Source organism: Callorhinus ursinus, unplaced genomic scaffold (assembly GCF_003265705.2).
Source record: "Callorhinus ursinus isolate GAN/ISIS: 27379988/994484 unplaced genomic scaffold, GSC_fseal_2.0 scaffold27, whole genome shotgun sequence".
Lineage (NCBI taxonomy): Eukaryota > Metazoa > Chordata > Mammalia > Carnivora > Otariidae > Callorhinus > Callorhinus ursinus.
This window is the reverse complement of record NW_027397089.1, coordinates 14173746-14179976: the sequence shown is the minus strand read 5'-3', so window position 1 is coordinate 14179976 and position 6231 is coordinate 14173746. Positions and strand designations below refer to the sequence as shown.

Genomic DNA, 6231 nt, shown 5'->3' with positions numbered 1-6231 from the left:
CTTGATTGCTCTTTAATCTTTTTAGATTCTAGTCAAGCACACTTTTTGAAGGGCTTGTCATTTATCTTGTTTTTGGAAATGTACCAAATACAAGACCTGCCATGTTCTGAGGACCTGAGGAACTCCTGCTCTGGCTTCTGTCTAGTTCTTGTGATCAGGATAACCAGGGATGATAAAGCTTTAAACAGCTGAGTCACACCAGTAACACAGAAAAGAGAAAACTTGACAAATGGAGATGCTAATTAGCTAATTTGTCCACCTTGACTTTAAGTACTGCTCCATTTAACTGTTATTCTTCCATTTCTTGGAAGAATGCTGCAAGAAACATCCTTATGAAATCTGATACTACATTTGCACGTTATTAAGGGGGATATTATTAAGGAAGTTGCCTATAACATGGCTCAGTGCCCCATTAGGTAAGTCCCATGTGAGAATTCCCATTTAGTTCTAAGTGCAAAGAAAAGTTCTACTTTCTCTGATAAACCATTGCATATTTAGTTTTCCTTTTTTTTTTTTTTTTTTCCGCTTGAGACACTGATTGTATTTGTGGGGGGTTAGGGAAACAGTGGAATGATAAATACAAAACTAGGGAGAGAGCAGACGTCGCAGATGCCAGGACCCCCTAGAACTCCTTGCTCTCATCCTTGCCGTCCATAGACTCTGTTCCCACTTCTTCATAATCCTTCTCCAGGGCAGCCAGGTCCTCTCGGGCCTCTCAGAACTCCCCTTCCTCCATGCCCTCGCCCGTGTACCAGTGCACAAAGGTGCGTTTGGCATACATCAGGTCAAACTTGTGGTCGAGGTGGGCCCAGGCCTAGGCAATGGCTGTGATATTGCTTAGCATGCAGACTGCCCCCTGCAGCTTGGCCAGGTCGCCCCCAGGCCCCACTGTGGGGGGCTGGTAGTTAATGCCAGCCTTGAAACCTGTGGGACACCAGTCCACAAACTGGATGGTACGCTTGGTCTTGATAGTGGCGATGGCAGCATTCACATCCTTGGGCACCACTTCTCCATGGTAGAGCATGTAGCAGACCATGTATTTGCTGTGACGGGGGTCACACTTGACCATCTGGTTGCAGGGCTCAAAGCAGGCATTGGTGATCTCTGCCACCGACAGCTGCTCATGGTAGGCCTTCTCAGCTGAGATGATGGGGGAGTAGGTCGCCAGGGGGAAGTGGATGAGGGGTTAGGGCACCAGGTTCGTCTGGAACTCTGTGAGGTCCACGTTGAGGGCTCTGTCGAAGTGCTTGGAGGCACTCTGTCGTGATGGTGGACACGATCTGGCCGAAGAGCTGGTTGAGGTTGGTGTAGGTGGGGCGCTTGATGTCCAGGTTGCGGTGGCAGATGTCATAGATGGCCTCGTTGTCCACCATGAAGGCATAGTCTGAGTGCTCCAGGGTGATGTGGGTGGTCAGGATGGAGTTGTAGGGTTCCACAACTGCTGTGGATACTTGGGGGGCGGGGTAGATGGCAAATTCCAACTTGGACTTCTTGCCATAGTCAATAGAAAGCCACTCCATCAACAGGGAGGTGAAGCCTGAGCCAGTGCCACCCCCAAAGCTATGGAAGATCAGGAAACCCTGAAGCCCAGTGCACTGGTCTGTCAGTTTTCGGATTCCTTCCAGCACAAGATCGATGATCTCCTTCCCCACAGTGTAGTGGCCTTGGGCATAGTTGTTGGCAGCATCTTCCTTGCCAGATATCAGCTGCTCAGGGTGGAAGAGCTGCCTATAAATGCCAGTTCTTACCCCATCTATGACAGCAGACTCCAGGTCCACAAAGACAGCCCGGGGCACATGCTTGCCAGCCCTGGTCTCACTGAAGAACGTGTTGAAGGAGTCATTGCTGCTGCCCAGCTCCTTGTCACTGGGCATGGTGCCATTGGGCTGGATGTTGTGCTCCAAGCAGTAGAGCTCCCAGCAGGCATTGCCCATCTGCATGCCCGCCTGGCCCACATCGATGGAGATACACTCATGCATGGTTGTTCCAACAGGTGATGTTTGCGGAGGGAGGGTCGTTGACTGCAGACGCATTACAAATCTCCAGCAACACCATGAATCCCCTTTAGTTCTCCCTTCTTAACAACAAAAATCAATCAATTTTCTTATCTCTTTGGCTAACTTAGAAAAATGAATTATATAAACACTTATGATCTCAATACTCTCTTTACTCCCTCCCTACACGTCTTAAATTTTCCCAGGAATGATTTTTTATTATTATTATTATTATTATTATTATAGTTTACTATTTTATTAGATGTGTTTTTGTTGTGTGTTACTTAAAATTCTTTGCAAAATCTAGTTGATATATAAAATATCTATTAAAAAGTTATAAATTGTGAGAATAACAACTGGGTGAGGAATGGGTTTTGTCCTTTATCTGGGAGACCAGATTTTTTCTTATAAAAGAAATTCTTTTCTTTCTATTAGTGACAAAAATATTTCCTCTACCCTCTTAGGTTGCTCAGTGGAGGCCTGCTAATTAAACTGATGAAAGACAGATTAGCAAGAGAAAAGCCAGATTTTTATTTGGGAATGTATATGGGTGTTTACAGAAAATGTGACTCAGGAGGCACTTAGAATTTGGGGCTTATATCCATCTTAATGAAGAAGGGTACTCATGGGAAAACAACTGACTTTTAGGAAAGATAAATGGACCCATAGAATAGATAGGAGATATGATAGTTTTGTGAGAATGTTTGTTTAGGCAATTCCTTATCCTGGTGCCAACTTCTTTTCTCTGGTGATAGGAGTTGTTCTTCCCTGGTTATGAAAGTCCTGGGGAGGGATTAATTCTTTTGGAAGGCTCTGATTTTAGGCAGGTAAAGGGAGTTCAGAAAAAAACAAAAAGAACTCTTCACAGTGGTACGTTCTGGATCTAGGTACTTTGAAAGATCACTGCCCTCAGGAGGGGAAGTTAATCTGGGTAGACCATTTGACATTGCAAAGTTTGTCAGTTAGAATGGGCTCCAGGTATGTGTTTCTGCAGGTTTTAGACAAATCTGATAGTTCAACACACCCTTTCTTAGCTAGTTATAGTGTTATATCCTCTGATAAATTTCCAGAGTGCATGTCTTACATTCTGATTTTCTCAAACTCTGTTTCTCTTCTCCAACTCACTACACAGGCCTTCAGGATTATGGAGTTCCTAACATCTCATTTTCTGATTTTCCAGTTGTAAATGTATTCTCCCTTTTTTGCTTCAAATGACAAGTTTATGCTCATTTTGTATCTGTTAACACTTCTTTCAAAAGCCAGGACTTTTATTTAGCACTTCTCACATAAAGGTAGAACAGCTATTTTATTGAAAGAAGCACATATTGAAAGAAGTCCTTTATTTCTGTGCTTTTATTTTGCCCTGTTATTTGTTTTGTTTTTAGTCTAACTAGGCTCACAGGCTCCTAATTACTTTATCCATGCCCGAATTAGAGAGTTAAGTACCGGATTAGACAGAAGTTAATTCAAATACATAGGATTTGCTCAACCAGAAGTAAATAGTGTCTTATAAAAGTATGTTGTAGTATCAAGTCCAACGTACATTCCCAGTCTGTCTACTCATTTTTGTCTCAACTGTTGACCCTATTTGTTTGTTTCTTTAGCTAAATCAATTCCCATTTATACTGTAATAATTTACTAAATTATCACTTTGTTACTTTTCTTGCATCCCTGCAACCAATCCATTTGTCCTACAACGTGGACAATGCGATTTTTTAAAGGTAAGAGAGATTATTGAAAGTTGGAAACCTTTCATGGTTATCTACTGTCCTTAGAACAAACCCCTAACTTCCCAGCATGACCCACAAAGCCCAGCATGACTTTGGTCCTGCAACTTATCTTGGGGCTCATTTCATATCATCTCCCCTTGCTCATTGCTTTCTGGACACAGTGGCTGTCCTTCTCTTCCTTCAGTTCTTGCCTAGGGCCTTTGTGCAAGGTGTTTCCCTTGCTTGGGCTGTCTTTGTCCAGATTTTCTCATGACTGGTTCTCATCATTTGAGTATCCCTTTCCCAGGGAAACTCTCTCTGACCTGTAGTCACCCTCTCTTAACCTATCCACTTTCTCTCACATCGCCTTGTTTTATTTTCTTCTGATCACCATTACTATCGGAAATTGTTTACTTGTTTATTGTCCATCTCCTCCACAGAATGTAAATGTAAACTCAGTAAGACTAAGACGCTGTCTACTTTATTCTTTACTGTGATTTTATTACCTTCCTTAATATGTACTTATGGGTGATTGAAGGAATCATGTCAAATAGAAAACAAAAATGATTGTACCACCTTCTAAATAGAGTGATGTTTCCCATTCAGACAGTAAATTTAATGGGACAGATGTGGAAATTGAATTGTGAATTTATTTTATATGAATATTTAAAAAATTTTACTCAAATGCATGGGAAGACGTTCATATATATAATGCTTAAAATTTTGAAATAAGCATAAACTGTTTTAAAAAAGATTTATTTATTTAGAGAGGAAGAGAGAGCATGAACAAAAGGGGCAGAGGGAAAGGGAGAGAGATAATCTCAAGCAGATAATGCGCTGAGCTGACAGCAGGGCTCGATCTCACCACCCTGAGATCACAACCTGAGTCAAAACCAAGAGTTGGATGCTGAACCTACTGTGCCACCCAGATGCCCCATGAAATAAGATAAACTTTCAGAAAGTTAGAAGTACGATACCAGAACCTTTTTTTTCCTGAATCATTTGGTAGTGTGTTACTTATTCCTGAATATTTTTATGTGCATTTCATGCTAAAGGATATTCTTCTGTTTAACCAAATTCAACCACCAGATGAGGAAATGTACATTGATTCATTAATCTGGTATATTTTTCGGGATCCATTCAAGTTTCATCAGTTGTTCCAATAATGCCAAAAAAAAAAACAACAAAAACCACCAGTAGACTCACTTGTTGCACTTAACTGTCACTTCCCTTTAGCTTTTTTCATTTTGGAACAGTTCTTAGTCTTCTTAACTTTAACAATCTGGACACTTCCTTTGTAATAAGGAAGTATTTTATGGGACGGTATATTATAAAATATATAAAATATCTCTTTTATGAAACTATCAATTTATCCATTTAATTAAATATATTTGTTTCTCATTTTATTCAATGTGTTATATTCCATTGCTATCTTTATTTAAAATGGTGATCAAATTGCCCCCAATTTAACCAGTAGAAATTTGTTCAAGCTAGTTTCTGTGTCCTTTTGATGTATCTTCTTCATTCTTGCACACACACCTTTGCTCTCTGACATAACAGGATGTTCCAGGCTCATCTTGTATTTTCCCTGCTTTAACTTTGTCTATAATCAGCCATGTCCCCAAGGACCCCTAATTTCCTTTAGTGGAGAATGGTAATTAGAAGCCAAGATCTGGACACCAGGTGTATTCCTTGTGACTGATATGTCATTGCTTCCAGGCCCTCACAGTGGGCCGACCTAAGGAATAAAAATACATGTAATATACATAGTTATATCTATATTTATTTCTCTTTCTGTACCAATATCAATCTGTGTGTCAAAACTATAAATTCACACAATTCCTTCAATTCCAGTCTTCCTTAATCATATCCTAATCTGTCTCTTTGGGTGTGTTTACATGTGATGACTTTATCAGCCTAACTGTACCCTAAGTCTGGTCTAATCTTCAATTGAAAAAAAAAATTCCATAATGAGCATTGTATCTGTTGTCTGAGAAAAGCTGTGAGCAGGAATCTGGGGCAAGGCATAGGGGAATATGTTAAGAAGTGTATACTAAATATTAAATGATTGTATAAGAAGTTTTCATAACTATCATACTTTTTGTTAATATTCATAATAATGTAACACATTTTCCTATTTCTACAATCTGAATTCAGGGAATCACTGTTTATGTTTTTGCTGCTTTTTTAAAGCTAAGGATAAGCTTCTCAATACTCTTGAAGTTTGACTACTTTGCTCATTTTATATATATGTATATATTTATCATGTTTATATGATATAGGGCATAGTTGTGTAAAAATAGGATCAACTTACAATCTGGGAGTAGGTAAAATGAGATGTTTAGCAATTTTAGGATTCCTCAGTAAAAATCAAGGCCAAATCATCTTATACCTGGTAAATGCCAAGCAGTTGAGAAAGAAGACAGCAAGTATTTGGGCAGTCAGAAATAAGGTGCCTAAGGGGGAAGAGCAAGATGGCAGAGGAGTAGGAGACCTAAATTTTGTCTCGTCCCAGGAATTCAGCTAGA

At 40.0% G+C, this 6231-nt stretch overlaps 1 pseudogene; it reads right to left on the bottom strand.

The window, feature by feature from the left end:
• Window positions 1-622: 622 nt before the first annotated feature.
• On the bottom strand, window positions 623-1979 carry LOC112830074 (tubulin alpha-1C chain pseudogene; annotated as a pseudogene).
• Window positions 1980-6231: the final 4252 nt, after the last annotated feature.